Source organism: Spermophilus citellus (genome assembly GCF_964194105.1).
Source record: "Spermophilus citellus genome assembly, chromosome: 9".
Taxonomy (NCBI): Eukaryota; Metazoa; Chordata; class Mammalia; order Rodentia; family Sciuridae; genus Spermophilus; species Spermophilus citellus.
This window is the reverse complement of record NC_138191.1, coordinates 107604751-107623051: the sequence shown is the minus strand read 5'-3', so window position 1 is coordinate 107623051 and position 18301 is coordinate 107604751. Positions and strand designations below refer to the sequence as shown.

The 18301-nt window shown below is 38.4% G+C and overlaps 1 protein-coding gene across 4 annotated transcripts in view; it reads right to left on the bottom strand.

The window, feature by feature from the left end:
• The window catches only part of FOXJ3 (forkhead box J3), a 116987-nt gene extending 102592 nt beyond the window's left edge, over window positions 1–14395 (bottom strand). The window contains exon 1 of one of the 4 annotated variants that reach the window (XM_081307521.1): window positions 14217–14395. The gene's annotated coding sequence lies outside the window, so the exon portion shown is untranslated. The other 3 variants (XM_081307519.1, XM_081307522.1, XM_081307520.1) reach the window with 3 other exon arrangements.
• Window positions 14396–18301: the final 3906 nt, after the last annotated feature.

Genomic DNA, 18301 nt, shown 5'->3' with positions numbered 1-18301 from the left:
TCTTCATATATTGTCAGTGAATGTAAACTGTTGCAAACCCCTTGAAAAAGTTTGTCAGTTCATCAAAAAGTTAAACACAGATTTACCATATGAACCAGCAATTCCACTCCTAGGATATAAATATACCCCAAATGAAAACATATATCCACAGCAAATCCAAACTAGAATGTTCACAGCAGCATTAAATCATAAAAGAAAAAAAGTGGAAAGAATCTAAATGCCTATCAACTGATGGATGGATAAAAGTGTTATATTCATGAAAAGGAATATTCTGACAATTAAAAAAAATGATCTGTGCTACAACACATACAACCCTTGAAAACATTATGCTAAGTGAAAGAAAGACTACATAGTGCATGATTCCATTTACATCAAATATCCACAGTATACTAATTTATATTAGTAACTAGACTATAGATGAGAAGCTGGATTAAATTAAGTAGTTTCTTAGGGCTAGCAGGGAAGGAAGAGAGATAAAAAGTGAATAGGGATTCACTGCTAGGGAGTATGGGGTTTCCATTAGAGGGGGAGGAAAATATTCTAAAATTAGACTGTAGTGATGATTGCACAATCCTGTGAACATACTGAAAAAATACTGAATTTTACAATTTACATAGGTGAATTGTATGGTATGTGAAGTACATCACAACAAAGCTGTAAGAAAAAATAAGTTCAGATCCACCACACACAAATGTTCTTATTTATCAGGTTAGTGCCACAAGATCCATTCCCAAATCCCAAAGCTAGAACAGGAAGGGGAGGGGAAAAGTAAAGACTTCACCAGAAAGTACTCTACAATTAGCTATTATTTTCAAACTGATAACCCCTTGAACCATTCAGTGCAGTCTGTTTTCTGGTAGCCTCCACTATTTCCAAACCATACTTTTTACTCACTAAATATGTTTAACAAAGATATATGTACAGTCCATAAAAAGAATCATACACCTGAAAAATTTCTAAGTAAAACCACTTTATTTCTATCTAAAAATCAACTCACTGGCTATATCCTTCTCCTCCTAAAACTAGACCAGGGCCAGGAAGAGACAAATGGAAGATGTGAAAAAGGATGCTACTCAACAATCAGCTTCCACTTTTTAGACTTATGTGTAAGAGCAATAAGTGAACTAACTTGCCTCTTTTCCCTCCATAGTTTAAAACTAGTATCAAGAAAACAGGTGGCAAATGTAGGGGGAGGGGAGATTCCTGACCAAACATCACAGTGCTGAGCCTTCTTCCAAACCCAAACCTTACTTCCTGCAATTTATGTAAACAGATCACAGGCCACCCTCTTCAAACCAAATCATAACCCAAGCAAATAACACAGGATTCTATTTCTGGGTCTGTCATTAACTCACTGGATAATCCTGAAGCTTCAGTCTCCATACTTTGCTCAATAACTTAACCACAATATCCAGACGCAAAATCAAATCATGTGGTCTAATAAAGAACTCCCCCCACCCCGCCCCAATTTATAGATTTGTTTTTATGGAAAACCTGACAAATGTATATGAGATTAAATCACACTGTATGTTTATATCACCTTTATTGAACATATGAAATATTAAAAGTCCAAAAGAGATCCACTCCAAAAATGTAAACTCTTCCATTTTAAACAACTTTTAAAGTACTCACTAAACAAAAACAAAACAAGCTTTCAGACGGCTAAAGTGTTTTGAGGCTTTAAATCTGAGCTCAGTTATATTTAGAAAACCAAGATGCCACTTCTCTGGATCCTGTATCTTTATCTTGGGCATTTGATTCATGTGCTTTGCCTGGTGTAATTCAAAGCAAGAAATTCTACCATACCCCTAAAAAGAAAACTGAACCTATTAGAACTTACTGGTTGTCAGAAGAAAATGCTGTACTGCAAATGAAAAGATAGTTTGTTTTAGTGTCTACTAGTAGAATTGTTTTAACAAAATATAAATACTTGCCTGCTCCCGAAGTCAGTATAAAAATCAATGCTGATTTCACAAGAATCATTTCTATCCTATTCCCAGAAATTCTGATTTAGGCATATGGGACAAAACAAAGGAATTAAAAGCTGCCCCAGCCTGGCTCAGTGACACACCTATTAATTCCAGTGATTCAAATGGCTGAGGCCGAAGGCACAAGTTCTTAGCAAGGCCCATCTCAAAATAAAAAGGAATAAGAGAGGTAGCTCAGTGGTAGAGCATCCCTGGTTCAAGCTCCAGGACCACCAAAAAAACCCAAACAAACAACAACAACAAAAAAAAAACAAAACAGTTATCTCAGGTGATTCTGACATACCAGTTAATACTGAAAATATCAGTTTAGGTAGAAAGGTTTCATATCATTTACCAATCATGCTCAACCAATAATGGCTGCCTAGAGTACTTGAGAAGGTCATGTCTAAATACAACCAGAAATTAATAGTTGTCACAGCGAAGGTAATGGAGAAGTGGTAATGTGCAAACCATGTTATCTATCATTCCTGATTCAGACGATTGAATGGACTCTTTTTAAGGAGATTTTTGGAATTCGAGCCAGATCTACATTATTTCCTTTTAACTGAAAGAAACTCCTGATAACTTAAGGAAGGTAGTAAGAACAGGCCTGGTATATGAACCAGGATTCTCCAAATGTTCTTGTTTCCAGTACTACACAGAAAAAGAAAACAACATGATTTCTGCTCTCAAGATGCTTACAATCTTGTTGCTGAAAGAAAATGCTACATGATAATACAAACTTGTGATTAGTTCCACTTGAGGAAGGTAATAGGAGCCAATGGGAAAACTGAGAGGCGAAAACCAGCATAATTTGGAGAATCAATCATGGACTACTACTGATCAGTATGTGATTAAAATGACACATTAAAAAGATTCCACCAGCAGCATTTTCCAGGGGGGAAAAATGGGAAGCCATCAAGACATGACCCACTGGAGGGCAAACAATCCACTTCGTATTGTTTCAATATGCATCTGGAATGCTGGCTCCTAGTGAGCCAATACATGTCAAATTAATTGTCATATCTCCCACAGTACCCAGCATATGTTCTGTACATAAAAATATTCCAAAATGCTTGCTGAGTTGATGTAAAGGAAGAAAATAATCTGATACATATTTCAAAAGGAATTGTAACAGAATTTAGTGCAAATAAAGAGAAAAAAGACCAGAAGAGTAGGAAAAAAATCAAATATGCCAAAAAGTAAGAGAAAAGGACAGCTATGGTTAAGATAAAAGATATTTGAGAAATATAATCAAATATAATATATGAACCTTCCTGAATCTTGATTCAATTAAAAAACCAAACTTAAAAAGGCATTTTTAAACAATCAGGAATTTGATTATGAACTGGATATTAGATGATATCTAAGAAATACTGTAAATTTTGTTAGATCTAATGATGGCATGTGGTTACATAAGAAAATATATTTTTAGAGACACAAACTAAGGTTAAAAAATGTGTCCACAATTTTCTTTAAAATAACAAAAAAGGGGAAAAAGATATTTAAGGCACATGTGGAAAATGTTGAATTTCATTGATGCATAAATGGGGATTTCATATACTCTGACTATACCCAACAGGACAGTTGGACTGAAGTATTTGGGTGTTACTTGCTCAACTCTACATTGTACAATTAATTCTTTCTCAGATTTCAGGAAGCTAAGAATGACTAGTACTTCTGAGAAAACAGCCTAGACTCAATCAGGAAAAAAAAAAAAAAAAAAAAAAGGGCATTCATTTGTTAGCTCTACTAATAGGAAATCTCTCTGAATCTACTCAAAGAACTTCTTGTAAATTAATATGAGAACTGAATATGAGCCAAGGTAGTGACTCAGCTGCTAAAAAAGAAACAAAATACAGTCTTAGGCTTCACCAGAAGAATAGTATCCAGATCAAGGAGGGTAACAGTCCCACGCACTCCACACTGGTTAGTTCACAAGGGAGTACTACACTCTGTTTTGAGCAACATATGTTAAGAACACTTACAAGCTACAATGCTCACAGGGATACAGATTAGCAAGTAAAATGAATAAACTGGGCGTGTTTAGCTTAGAGAAAAAAAATACTTTCCAACCTTCCATCTCACTTCTACCATACAGACTCATTATAATATTTTCCAGAGAATTTCGAGAGTTGTTAATGGGCATTCAAATAAATGATAAACATTTTTTTCTCTAAAAGTCTTATCAAAGTGTTCAATATCCTAAAATTGCTTTATGAATGTCCAAGAAAAGGATGTTCAGTATTTCCCAAACATGACAATTTATTCATTCAAAAAATATTTACAGAGCCCTAATTATTTGGCATACATTTCTCCACATGCTGAGGATACAACAACAAACATTTTTAATACTGTATAGTTTGAGAAACAACCAAACTGGATCTCTTTGTACTCCTCTAACTTTTCTCTTAAAAGTCTTTGATTATGCTCATCTTACGATGAACCATCTCTAATCTTAATTCAAGCACAATCTCCTCCATGAAGCTTTCTTGATCATCATAAGCAAAACACTTTTCTCAGCAAACCCATGTCTCTTTATCTGTACTCATTACTTTCAAACAAACTAGGCCTCTTTTAATTACTGTTGGATTTTTCACAATGCTCAAGGCATTCTTGCACGCCCACATACCCAAAATATTTGCTGAAATAATAATCATCTTTAAATATTTGAAAGGTTATCTTGTGAAAGAAGGAAGGCTAGGTCTACTATTGTTCCACCAAAAAAAAAAAAAAAAAAAAAAGAGAGAGAGAGATGAAGTTAAAAGCAAATGCTGTCTCAATTAGAGATAACAACAAACAAACTACATTTCATCTATCAGTGACTACCAGTGTTCTGAGTAGTCCAATGTCTGTCAGTGTTTTAGTGGGCTACCTGACTAGCTTGAATGAAGAATTAATTAAAGATTCTAGGAACCACTGTATCTCTTTATATTAAAGGTAACTTTTGATACAAGCTATCTGTAGCAATATTAAATTTCTTAAAATTATGATTACACATGAAATGTCCTTTCATTTATTAGTATAATGAATACATAATGATGCCTACTATGTGTCATGCAGTGTTAATTCAGCCACACACAACATAATATTTCATATATATGATGGTAGATGGGCCACATATCATCTAGTGTCATCACAGCCATCTTTATTCAACACTCTGATGTTCCCACAATGATGAAATCACCTAACAACACATTTCTTAGAACATGTCCCCATCATCAAGTGATATGACTATAGAGAACATAAAAAGCAAAAAGGACACTGCCTCCATCCTAGAATAGTGGATACGAGATTTCCCAAAGCAAAGGTAATATAAATCAGAGTGCCCAAGTCATATACCTCAATAAGATCTGCTCCTTAGATGAAGAAATGTTTTAGGTCAATGATCTTCAATATTTTACAAAGAAGCCATCAGCGCCTCTTAAAGCTACCTATCCACAACCCACATGCATTAAGTTCTTCAAAAAAGCAAACAAGTCATTCAGAATGCCTTTCAAGTTAAAAACTAGTAAACAGAAGAAAATGCAGGACATCTCCATATTTCAAGACTATCTCTATGACATCTCTCCCAAATTAAAAGCTGTGGTTTTTGCTTGCTGGGATCTTGCTTCTCATTTGTGTCCCTAGTACTTAGTACAATGCTCAGGAAAGACACAGCAGCAAGTAAAATGATCCAGCAAATGACAGAAATGAGTGAGTACAATGTCCCTGGATTAAAAACAGTACCTTAAAATAAAAAATTAAAAAAAACTAACAACTTGTTTTTTCTTTAATTAGACACCTTCCAGGAAAGGCCAGGCACGGTGGTGCATGCCTATAATCTCAGAGGCTAGGGAAGCTGAGGCAGGAGGATCATGAGTTCAAAGACAGCCTCAGCAACTTACCAAGGCCCTAAGCCACTTAATGAGACTGTGTCTCTAAATAAAACATAAAAAGGGCTGGGGATGTAGCTCAGGTTAAGAACTCCTGGGTTCAATCCCTGGTACCAAAAAAAAAGAAGAAACTTGTCAGGGAATGGAAGCAGATAAATAGATCCTGATGAAAACGTCTAGTTTTCATTACAAACTAGAGTGTTACTGACAAATAATTACTATAAGTAAACCTAAAGTCTTGGGTGCTCCTGAGGGACTACAATTAATTTCCTAAAATTACCAAATTCTAATGCAAAGAAAAACTTATATACTTAACATACTTACAACTTGACCCATTTGATTAACTACTTAGAAAGCAAAACACTCACTAGGAATACTATTCCCAGTGACCTTGGAAGCTGAGGCAGGACTATCACAAAATTCAAAGCCAGACTTAGCAATTTAGCAAGGCCCTAAGCAACTTAGCAAGACCCACTCTCTAAATAAAATATAAAAGAACTGGGAGCGGGACATGGTTGTACATATCTGTAATCCCAGTGGCTCCGGAGGCTGAGGCAGGAGGATCACGGATCCAAAGTAAGCCTCAGCAACTTAGCAAGGCCCTAAGCAACTCAGTTAGGCACTGTCTCTAAATAAAATATAAGGGGCTGGGACTCAGTGGTAGAGCGCACGCATGGAGTACTAGGTTCCATCCTCAGCACCACATAAAAATAAAGGTGCTGTGTCCACGTACAACTAAAAAAATACATATAAAAGGATGTGGCTTAGCGGTTAAGCACCCCTGGGTTCAATCCTCAGTACCAAAAGAAAGCAAAATGCTCTGACAGTACAAAGTGTTTAAACTGCTCTTCAAGTCCAAAGATTCACATTTTTCCAAATTGTCATTTGAACTATAAAAATCCCTTGTTTTCTTATTATAAAAAATTAAATAGGCTCACTATAGAAAAGATCAAAGGAGAAAATTTAAATTACCCATGTGTTTTCCTCCCAGTCCTTTTTTCTATTCAGTTATAACTTCTTCATATACTGTCAGTCTTCTATCTACCAGGCAAAGCAATAATAGATGTCACACTGTGGCATAATCCAGGCTCCCTCAGTAGAAGCATGTTCCAAGTATAATTTCTCAAGATCTAAATTTTATAGACATGTACTTCTGTAAAATAAGACTGAATCCACTATTTAGCAATCCTTTAAAGTTTCTATTCTGATTCCCTCCCATCCTCTCAAGAATTTTAAAAACAATAAATATGTTTCTAATACTAATACATGGACTTAAATTTAATAAGAGGAAGTTGTCCTCATTAGTTTTATGTCCCCTGGGTTTGTTACTACCATATGTTCTGCACCAAGTAGTCTTGGTCCTTTGGGGTCTCCATAAACTTTCATCTTTACCTCAAAAACCTAAAGTCTATTCCTCATTAAAACTTTGTCATATTTTCAACTAAGAAGAATACAAGACTAGAGCAGAATGCAGAGTGTAAATTCTAGTGTCTGTTCAACTATTAAATAATTGAGTGATACTAAATAAGTCTTAGCTATGCTTCATTTTCTCCATTTGTCAACAGAATATTATTTTCCTGACCTATATTGCAGGGCTACTGTAAGGTTCCAAAATCCAACAGATCAGAGGAAAAAAAATGATTTGAAAATACGTCATCCAAATGTGAAGTAGAAATGTTTCAAAAATACACATACTATATAATAAGTGATGTAAAACATGATTTCCTGAGATATGCAAAGATCACATTTCTAATGCTGATTGCTATCCATGTGTTGGGACAAAACCATCAATCTATGACACATTTTACCTACCTACTGTATATACAGAGTATCACAGATTTACAAACATAACCACATCATCAGAAACTGATGCCATATATCATTCACCTCCTGTCATAACAATCTACTCCATCTTCATTCGAAATGGTCAACCCTCTCTTTACAGCTACATATTTTACTGCTATGGCTATAATAAATTCCCCAAATTTAACAGCAAAGCCACAGAAACTTTTTTAAATTACTTTTGATAATTTAATAAGTTCCCATGTACCCATCAGACAAATGCTAGTAGCTTAACAATAACCTAGTTCCACCATATTACACCGTCACCCCAATCCCATCTGTGTAAGCAAAGAGAATCTGAAACTGTTATTGAGTTCTATCAGTCTTTCCCCTTCAACCAATTCTCTCACAAATTTCAAATTATCAGAAACCAGTCCTATTAATGGTGTCAACATAAGATCACATCTCAGTCTCAGGGAAATGCTAATTCCAACTTATGTTTGAGGTTTACAGTAAGATTACACTGGCACCAAACTCTTTCAACAACCAGAAAATCAACTTAATTTTCTTGATATTATTTACACCACTGAGCAGGACTCTATCTAAGCAAAATTTAGTTACAACTTTTAGCTTTGTACTCCAGGTGAAAAACTGTGCTGAAAGTCAGGTAACTGTATGGTCTCCTTCAGATACAGGGTCACCATGCAAAAGTTGATCAACTCTTCAATGGTATCCATGACCCTCTCTACATGATTTGAAGATAATGAAAAATAGACAACATAGTCCATTTGGGGAGAATCTAAAAATTCCCTAAGACTATATATTAATAAGAGTTCCTCTTAATGCATTTCATAAGTTTGAGTCCATTACAGACTACTTCATCCAGGGATGATGAGAAATAAGTGAGACAGTGCAGTGTTAATATAGGTCCAATTACACCAAAATGAAATCACTTCAGATTTAAAGTAATAATCTTAAAGCAACCAAAACAAACTAGGTATTTATTAAAAACTAATCCTATTAATAGTGTCAAAGTAATCAAACAGGGTCCTAATTATCCTGTCACATATCCACATTTATCCTACATTTTATCTTGTTAAAGAACTAAAGTTTGACACCATGAGTCATTTGCTTTGTGTTTCATTTGTTTTGTTCTGATCCTCCAGAAGAACAATCACTTTGAAAGACATTACATTCTCAGGTCATCAGCTGACACATATGTCAAGTAGAACAGCAGTCAAAGGTACCTAATTGCAAAAGGTTGCTTAAAATAAATAGAATGCCATTGTTATAAATATAAGTACAACATCTGGTTCCATGTAACAAAGCTATTTCCATATCCCAACAGATGGCCCACAGTAATAATGCTTTGCTGATCTGGTTATAACAAATTCTATTAAATCAAAAATCCTGTATAGCAGATGCCTTTTCCAATTTCAGTATAAGTCAATCTCTTTAACCAAAACACTGTGCTTTGGTTCTTATTTGTGCGCTAAAATCCAGTTATGCCCAGTAAGATGGTCAAAATTTTGGGCAGTTTTTATAAAATACTAGTGTGGTATTTTTCAAGTTTGGAGGTGAAAGAGGTAGAGTACCTCTCTAGAATTGAAAAGCTAAGAGTTCAAAATGGAAAACAAAAAATCACAGTTAAAGGAAGGCTGAAAAAAGCCAACATTTCTGAATAGTGGCAATGTGGAAAACTAAACAACTAACAAAAGTCAACAGTGAAGCACAGTGAAAAAAATGTAATTTCTGAGTTGAGACGCTATTAGCAGGGTCAAACAAAACGTCTAAACAACATGTATCTCCATAACACTACAGTGTTAGTGTTAGGTACATATTTTTAAAATATATGGATGCAATGTCATTGCATCTCCTGTTTAACTGCTTCTCCAACTATACTCATGTCCTTACTTGAAATATTACCCTCTATTAATTCATAACAAGTAAACAGAACAGTGAAGTGATTAAGAGCTACTTAGTTTAAAAATAGACTGCAGGGGTTCAAATCCTAGCTCTTTCCATTTCTAGCAAAGTACCTTAGATAAATTACTTGACCTCTCTGTTCCCATATCCTCATCTGTAAAACTCTGATAATAATAAAATCTACCTTTGAGGAGTTGTGAGGATTATATAATAAATGCAAAGTACTTAGAACACCGTTATGCCAATAAGGCCTCAAAAACTGTAGCTATTATTATTATCACTACCACTATTGTCATCATCACTAACCCTCATTAAAGTTCTAAAAGACAGAAATAGCCAGGCACAGTGCATTCTCCTGTAATCCCAGCAATGGTTGAAACTAGTCTGGACAATTTAGGGAGATCCTATCTCAAAATAAAATTTTAAAAAGGAGGCTGGTTGTGATGCTAAGTGTGTTGAGGTCCTGGGTTCAATTCTCAGTATCAAAAAGGGGATAGAAATACAAAATGACTTGTCTATCACACAGCACAAACAAGCAACAAAATGTGATAAATTGTGATTTAAAGTCCCAAATATTAATCATTAAAATTCAGTGATTCCCCAAGTAAGTAGATTGCCCAGTCTGTCTTCAGAAATTTACATGGGAATCTTTCAAGTAACACAGCAGCACAGAATAGTGGAAAGAGCACAGACACAAACTAAGAAAACCTATTTGCTCTACCAATGATTTAAATGTGTCATCCTAAACTTCAAATTGCTTTTTCCTACATTGCAGGGTGTTGTGAGATCAAATGAGATAATACACAAGAAAATATACACAAACTATTAAAGCTCTATATGAATGTTCAAGGGCCATGTCCTGGTCTCATCTTCATATCCCTAATGCTTAACAAAATTCATAGCAGAGGTTATAATCTAAAAGAAAAGCCATGGAAGGGACTGGTAAGGTGAATATCAGATGACAACAGAGAAGCATTAAAACAAATAGCAACCCAAATGTCTATAAACTGATAAGTGGATAAAAATGTAGTATATCCACATCGGGGAATATTATTTGGCAATAAAAAAGAATGAAATACTGATACCAATTACAACATGAATGACTCTTGAACCAAAGGCTAAGTGAAAGAAGCCAGACACAAAAGATCTTATGAGATAGTATGATTTCTTTTTTAGGAAATGTTCAAAACTGGCAAATCCACACACACGGCACATACAGTAGTTGCCTGGGACTGGGAAATGTACAGTGGCTGATAATGGGTACACAGTTTATTTTTGAAATTATATTCTAAAAATTATCACAGTTATACTTGCACTACTCTATGAATACACTAAAAAACACTGAACTGTATACTTTAAATGGGTGAATTACACGGTGTTTTTTAAAAGAATGACAAAAACTTCAAGAACTGCTAAAACAGCTGTCTTTAGAACACTCGTTTCTTTTTTGATGAATAAATAGTGAATTTTCCAATATTTGAATAGCTCTGTTTTGTGAGCAAGAACGAGACTGGAGGAAACACTAGGAAAAAATAAATAAAATTACTACACAAGACTGTAACATCTCTACAGATTCTGTGAAAAACAAATCTGGCATCTTGCTATTTCTTCCCTTCAAAATCCTAAGGTTACAAATTACCTCATTCTGGTCTAGTTTGATAGTCTTTTCACTATGGTCACGGTTACTGTTTCTGAACTTCAAGACTGCATGCCATACTTCTATAACCCTATCTTGTAGAAAATCTTCCTTTCCTTGGCTTCTGTGGAACTCATATACTTCCTGATTCTTCTCAGAATGCTTTATTTACCTATTAGTCTATTATGTTACCCCAAATTCCAAATCTCAAAGCTCTTTTCCTACTCTACTAGTTCCCTCTCAACACACATTTACTCACATGTGTTTTTACTATTACTATATAACCCTGTCACTGAAAAAATTTATACTTCATCTGACTATTCATATTTGCTAATGATTAAATGCACAAGGTTAAGTAACTTTCCCAAAGTCCTTTCCTGATTATAAAACCTTACAATGAACATTTACTAAATTAAAGAGATGTAAAGCACACAGAATGATGGTTGCCATACAAAAAGTATTCACTAAATGTTGGCTATTATTTTATTCTCACAACCACTACCTCATGTCAGGCCTTCATCATCTTATTCTTAAAATTCTAGTCAGTTTCCCCACTCCCAGAACACTCAGCAGACACAAAAGCCTTCCTCAGGAACAGTGTGTATCATCTTACTCTCATTCCTTAGAACCCTTTATCCTTGAAAGGTCCTTTCCCAATATACCCTCACAAATCCTAAACTCACTTATTATTCACCAATTGAGTCTCTTGATATCTTTTGTAAATTTCCACTTCTCTACCTTTGCATATATGCCTTCAATCTCCTGGGATACACCTCTTCCCCTTTGGAAATTCCTCTTTCTCATGTTACATATACTTTTGACCTTGGTTGTACTGTTATTCCAAACAGGAGTTGGATGTTGTTTGGTGATTATAAATGATGTACATACCGTTTCTCCAACAAAAGGACAAATCTGTTCCTCTTGGTACAGAGGTTGAAGCTTTTGAAGAGACCCATATTTTATTCTGTGTATCTTTTCATACCAACTACTTCACACAAAGACAACATAGTATTTTGCAGAAGTAAACAAATGCTGACTTATTTTATACACACACACACACACACACACACACATATATATATGAGCCTCAAAGTATACCCAAATGACATTCTCTATTTTCCATGCCCCACCCATACTTAGCATAATGAAAGCAGATAGAATATGTACTTAAATATTTTTAGTCTATATAGGAGACTATACTAACAATTACACCAGATTAAAGGGGAAAGAGCAACATCAAAATGCACTCAAAATGATTGCACCATATGAAAAACAAATAAGAGAATCCTGGCCATTTTAGTATATAAAAGAGTGACTTCAAAACAGTAAGATATTTTATTTCACCCAAACTTATGAACTAAAAAGAGCCAAAATAAACATGCCCTGGCCTCATCCAAAAAAAACCTAATAAAGGCATGAGTAATTCCCCAGGATCTCCAGCAGCACAAAACCAAGAACAAGATTCACCTTAACTCTGACACAAAACCAAAAAAAGAGAAATCTTCAGATTCACATCAGAAATCAAAAAGTTCAATCAATCCACCAGATCAGAAAAAAAAAATTGAGAAAAGTTACTGATTTTCTATAACTATATACGCTAAGGTCTTGAAGGAATAAAAGGTTTCTCTCACTGCTACCGTAGTCTCTTCCCTGTGGAGAGAGCAATCTATGGTCTCAAAGAGCAAAACACGGTTAAGATGGAAATTTTAACCTGGGAAAGACATTTAAAAAAAAAAAAAAAGAAGAAGAAAGAAAAAGGTTTCAAAACCTGTGTCAAGAGACAAAAGTCTAATAATAGTACTCAATAGAGAAGGAAAGTGAAATAAAAGAGCTTCCACGAAGGAGGTAACTAGGTGGAACTATCTAGTGCTGCCTTACAACATATATATGCACATACATGCATACATATGTGTGTACACATATATGCATTCCCATATGACATGCACACCTTTTCAATAGTAAGCAAAATAAAAAATAAAGTAACATCAGAAAAAGACGTAAAAGATGCCCACCAATCTATAATTCGTTGGCTCTATTCATTCAGGAATTCAGCTAGGAACAACACAGACATGCACTGCAGCAACACAGAATAGAAAAACCTTGGACAACAATATGCACAAAAAGTAGAACAGAGAAATGAAAACTATACACCTCAATGCATCAATACCAAGCGCTTATTCTCTTTTGAGGATTAAGCAGTAGAAAGCAATGATGTCAATGAAACTAACCCTGGTATCCCCTACAGGTCTCAATTTAAGAGAGTACAACTCTTGGTTCTTCCATCTAAACAGTGGGCCCCAGCAAAGCAAACTGACCTTAACACCTTCCATGCCAGCCGGAGAAAATCACACAGGGAAAAATCATCCCGTAAATCTCCCTCTTCACCAGCTGCAAAAATGGAAGGGGGTGGGGGGCACGGGACACTCTACCACGTGGGCAGGATGCAACACACACAGGACAGCAACACGTCCGCATGGAACGGTTGCCTTTGCCCTAATGCCAGCAAAGGACACAGCAACAGGATGGGCGGGAACCAAGGCCCCTCGCAACGGCCTCCTCACCCCGAAGGGCACCCGCCGGGCGCAAGATATTGCCCGCCTTTCGGGCCGAAAAGCGCTCCCGAGCTTGAAGGGAAGCAGCCACATCGCGCCGGGATCGGGGACTACCCCAGGCTAGAACGCAGGTCACGGAGGGAAGGAGACTGTCGCTGTCTGCGGACTCCGCGCCCCCGGGATTCACGACCAGCTCCCCCGGGCCCCACCTGGGGGAGGGGCGGGAGGCGCGGAGCCGCCGCTTCCAGCTGAGGGGCAGCAGCAGCTGAGAATCGCCGCGGGGAAGGGAGGAACCCAGCCCTCGTGGCCCGCCAGGCCCCAACCTGAGCCCAGGCCCCCGGGCCCTCCCGCCGCCCACCGCACAGCGCGCGACGGCTGAGAAGGGACTGGGCGTCTCGCGGAGGGCAGCCCCTGCCTCCGTCGCGGGAGATGCCCCGGCCCCGCCTCCTCGCCCGCCGCCCCGGTGGCGGGCACTCACCTCAGGCTGAGCAGGCCGGGACGGCCCGGCCGAGCCCCCGGCCGCTACGTGCGTCTCCGCCCCCCGGGAAAGGTCCCAACGGCGCCTGGTGCGAGCGGCCGAGGCCCCGAGCAGCGCCGAGAGCGGCGGCAGCAGCGGGAGCAGCCAACATCCGGGGCCGCGCACCCGGAACTACTTCCCGACCCGCTCCCCCTGCCGCCCCCGCCGCCCCCGCCTCCCGCGACGTCGCTGCGCCACCAGCCCAGCGTCGGCGGCGTCACGGCTCTCCGCGGAAGCGGTCTCTAAACCCTGCGCGGATCCCTCCGCGGGAGCAAGTAGTGCCCGGGAGCTTGAGCGGCTCTCTGGGCGCACAGTCGATGTCTACAAGAGGCTGGCAGTTTCGAGCGACGCGGGTCCCTGCGCCCCAAAGTGGCGTCCGTGGGGTGAGATCGGGGACCCCATAATGAAGGATGGCAAGGATCAGCGGCTTTGGACCCTTTCCAAGGATTCCACAGGTCCCGTGTTCCAGAGGAATCCTGCCTCGTGACCTCCCCCAGCCCCCCAACCCCGCCACCTCACCGTAGGGACCGGCACCTTAGCCTGTCCGAGAAACCGGACCCCTTTTTCGACCTGGCGCAGCTTGGATTCTGCAGGCCCCAACAAAGGCGCCTTGTACCTTCCTTCAGGACTCCTTTTCAGAACTTCAGGATGCCAGGGTTCTAGGCCTACCTCTGTGGAGGCCATTCCCCTGCCTAATCATACTTTCCTTCTACTTAAAAAAAAAAAAAAAAGGACTTGGAACTCTAAAGGCCCTTCTGATTCACAGGTTCACTGTTCAGGTTATGGTCCTGCTGTCAACAGGTGGAGCATTTAGAAGGGTAGTTGGGCGCATGGTGGACTTTGGAATTTACTTCTACGTCAATCTTCGCTGATTCTTTCTCCAAACTATTAGCACTGATAATCTGCCCTGTAGTTTCACACTTGATTACTTTTGAGGTATTACTTGCTGTTGCTTCAATTGCGTTAGTCATGTATTCTCCCCACAGCACCAAGAACACTTTTTTTTCCCCAAGAACACTTTTGAACTCAGTAGATAATTAATACGTGAATAATCAGGTATTTGTTAGTTGAATATGGGTTGTTTGGATGAAAGGACAGAGACCGGAATGATTGACCCTGGGAACTTTTTTTTTTTAACCTCAAGGGGATCAGATAAAGACCTCAAGTAGTTAAAGATCTGAGCCTCTCTATTCCCTCAACAAACATTGAACACCTGCCTTTTAGCAAGAATCTCTGGGAACTGGGGATTCAGAGTACTCATATATTTCTAAGTAGCGCTCTAGCAATATTCTGAAGTTTCATTTACTCATTCATCCAACAAATACTTGTCAGTCACTGCTAAGTTTGCTAGATACCAGTGCTCAAGATGTATCCATAAACAGAAAAGAAAGAAGGAAAAAACATTTATCTTTCCCTCTTGGAGCTTTCATTTTATAGTATGGGGAGAAAGATGAAAAACACAAGAAGAGAATTATTAAGTATGTTAGAAGGCATTGAGTACTATCGGAAAAAATAGAGTAAGGAGCTATAAAGAATCCTGGAAGATAGGTGTTGTGATTTTAAATAGAACTGTCGGGGGGAACCTATTCATCATACTCTAATCAAACTTTAAAGAGGTGAAGGATAGCTGGGGATATAATTCAAAGGTAGAGAGCTTGCCTAGCATGCACAAGACCCTGGGTTCAATCCCTAGCACTCCCCCCGCCCCCCTCCCAAAAAAAGAGGGAATGAGCCATGTAGGGTGGCAAAAAACATCTCAGGAAGTGTTATAAATAATGAGAAGGCCAAGAGATTTGGAAAATAAAGACAGAGGAATCTTGTAGGCCATTGTAAGGATCTTGGCTAAAACAGATCCTCTACTGGGCTTTGGACAGTGGGAAGTCACTCTTACTTATTTTGTTAACAGTAGATGGTAGGAGTGCAATAGTGGAAGCCAGAGGCTCCATTATCCAAGTGCAGAAGATGGCTTGGACCAGGATGACAGTAGTGTGTAGGACAAATAATATATGGACTCTATACTTGAAGAACTCGTAGTCAAGTGGGAAGCAAGTAGATGAAATAATTACAATATATTATGACAAGGAAAATAAAACCCAAAAAGAAATCTGCCCTTGCCATCTTCCCTGAGAGAGGATAGAAGTTCCCAAAGCTCCAAATTGCCAAAGGAATTGGAAGGTCCTGGTTCTTTGTTGATCCATTAGGTAGATCCTTGATAACACCTGATACTGGCCATTTTCCCAGCCTTCCACCTCTCAAAGCCCACCTTTTTCTGAAAGGAGTTATAGGCAGAAGAATACTAAAGAACAGTCTGGATCATATATTTAAGGAGATGGACAATGCTGATATTATTCCCATTTGTTAGAGGAAGAACTGAGGACAGTAGTTACCAGTAGTTATGAGAGTAGAGTTAAGGCCACTTGAATGGAGTCAGCCAGGCAATGGAATAGAAGAGAAAAAAGACTAGTATTTGAACTTAGCTCCAAGTATGAAGATTTGGGCTTCTAGTCACCACCTCCTCTTATAATAAAGTTTTGGGCAGTTCCTCACTTTTCACTTGTCTGAGATTCAGAGGTTCTTCCCTCAAGTGCCTATTCTGGGCTTGTGGGTGATAGGGCAAGAACAAAACAGAGCTGGATGGCTAGCTGCTAGAATGGGGTAGGGAGGTAGGGATCAGCCACCTTTGGGAAGAAAAGAATCATGAGTCACAGAGTATCAGAAGATGAAGAAGCAATCAGATGAATACCGGGTTCATGCTTAATGAGTAGAATTTAGCTGTTCTTGCCACAAGAACAAAGAGTTGGTAACTGTGAGATGGTGGATATTGCTCCAATAACATGTTTACTATCTACATGCATCCTATAGCATCATGTTGTTCACCTTAAATGTACAAAACTTGTTTGAAAATTTTTTCAAAGAATAAAAAGGTGTCAAGTATGATGGCACATACCTGTAATCCCAGCTACTTGGGACTGAGGCTGAAGCAGAAGGATCATAAGTTCAAAGCCAGCCTGGACAACTTAGCAAGACCGTGTCCCAAAAATAAAGGGCTAAGGATATAGCTCAGTGGAAGTACACTTGTCTAAAATGTGTGAGACCCTGGGTTCAATCTCAGCACAAAAAAATAATTAAAAAACAGGGCTGGGTATAGTGTTCAGTGGTAGTGTGCCTCTGGGTTCAATCCCCAGTAACACCAAAAAAAAAGGTAGAGGAGCATACCCATCCCCCAACTCAAAAAATGTAGTGGTCATAAGCAGCCAGGAAGGATTCTAGGATCCTCTAAACTTCTGAGGAGGAAAAGTTTAAAACCAGATTAGAAGGGCAGACCTGAGTTCAAATCTAATATTCCATGATTTATTTCCTGCATGCCAATATCAGGTTAGTTTCTCTTAGTTTATGTTTCCATGCCTATAAAATGGAAACAATAATTATAGCTACCTAGCCAAAGAGATCATGCACAGGCTATCATTAAATAAAATCCCCCAAAGATAGCTCTGATTATTATGTACAAGACTGAGTGTCAGCAAAGACAAGAGTAATTAGTTCATTGTTGGAAGATGGGAATGGGTTCGGAGATCAGGAGAGCCCTCCAAAAGGAGATGGTATTTAACTCAGGGAACAAATTCTTGAAGTGACACAGATTGCTCAAAGGGAGGAGAATAGAGGTTTTATTGTTTTGTGTTGTTTACAATCTTCTCCCAGCTTCATCTGGATTATAAATTTCCCAAAAGGAACACAGCCCAGAGCTGGGCTGCAAGAGTGCTACAAAAACTTTGATTCAGCACTGGCTGTACTTCAGCAGCAGGATGTTCAACGCTTTACATGACCCACAACCACTTAGACAAATGAGGTTTTTTCTGATCTTTTTCTCCTTTTGTATTTATTGTAAGAGGAAAGCAGAAAATGAAAAATGAATTTAAAATGATCCAAGACCTGCAAGAGGGAGATAGAACAACAAAAGGCATCCCCTTCTATCATCCTCAGTCCTAGAAAAGCCTTCCAGATTCCCTTGGTATCTTTATATATTACTTTATATTTCAAGTACTAGA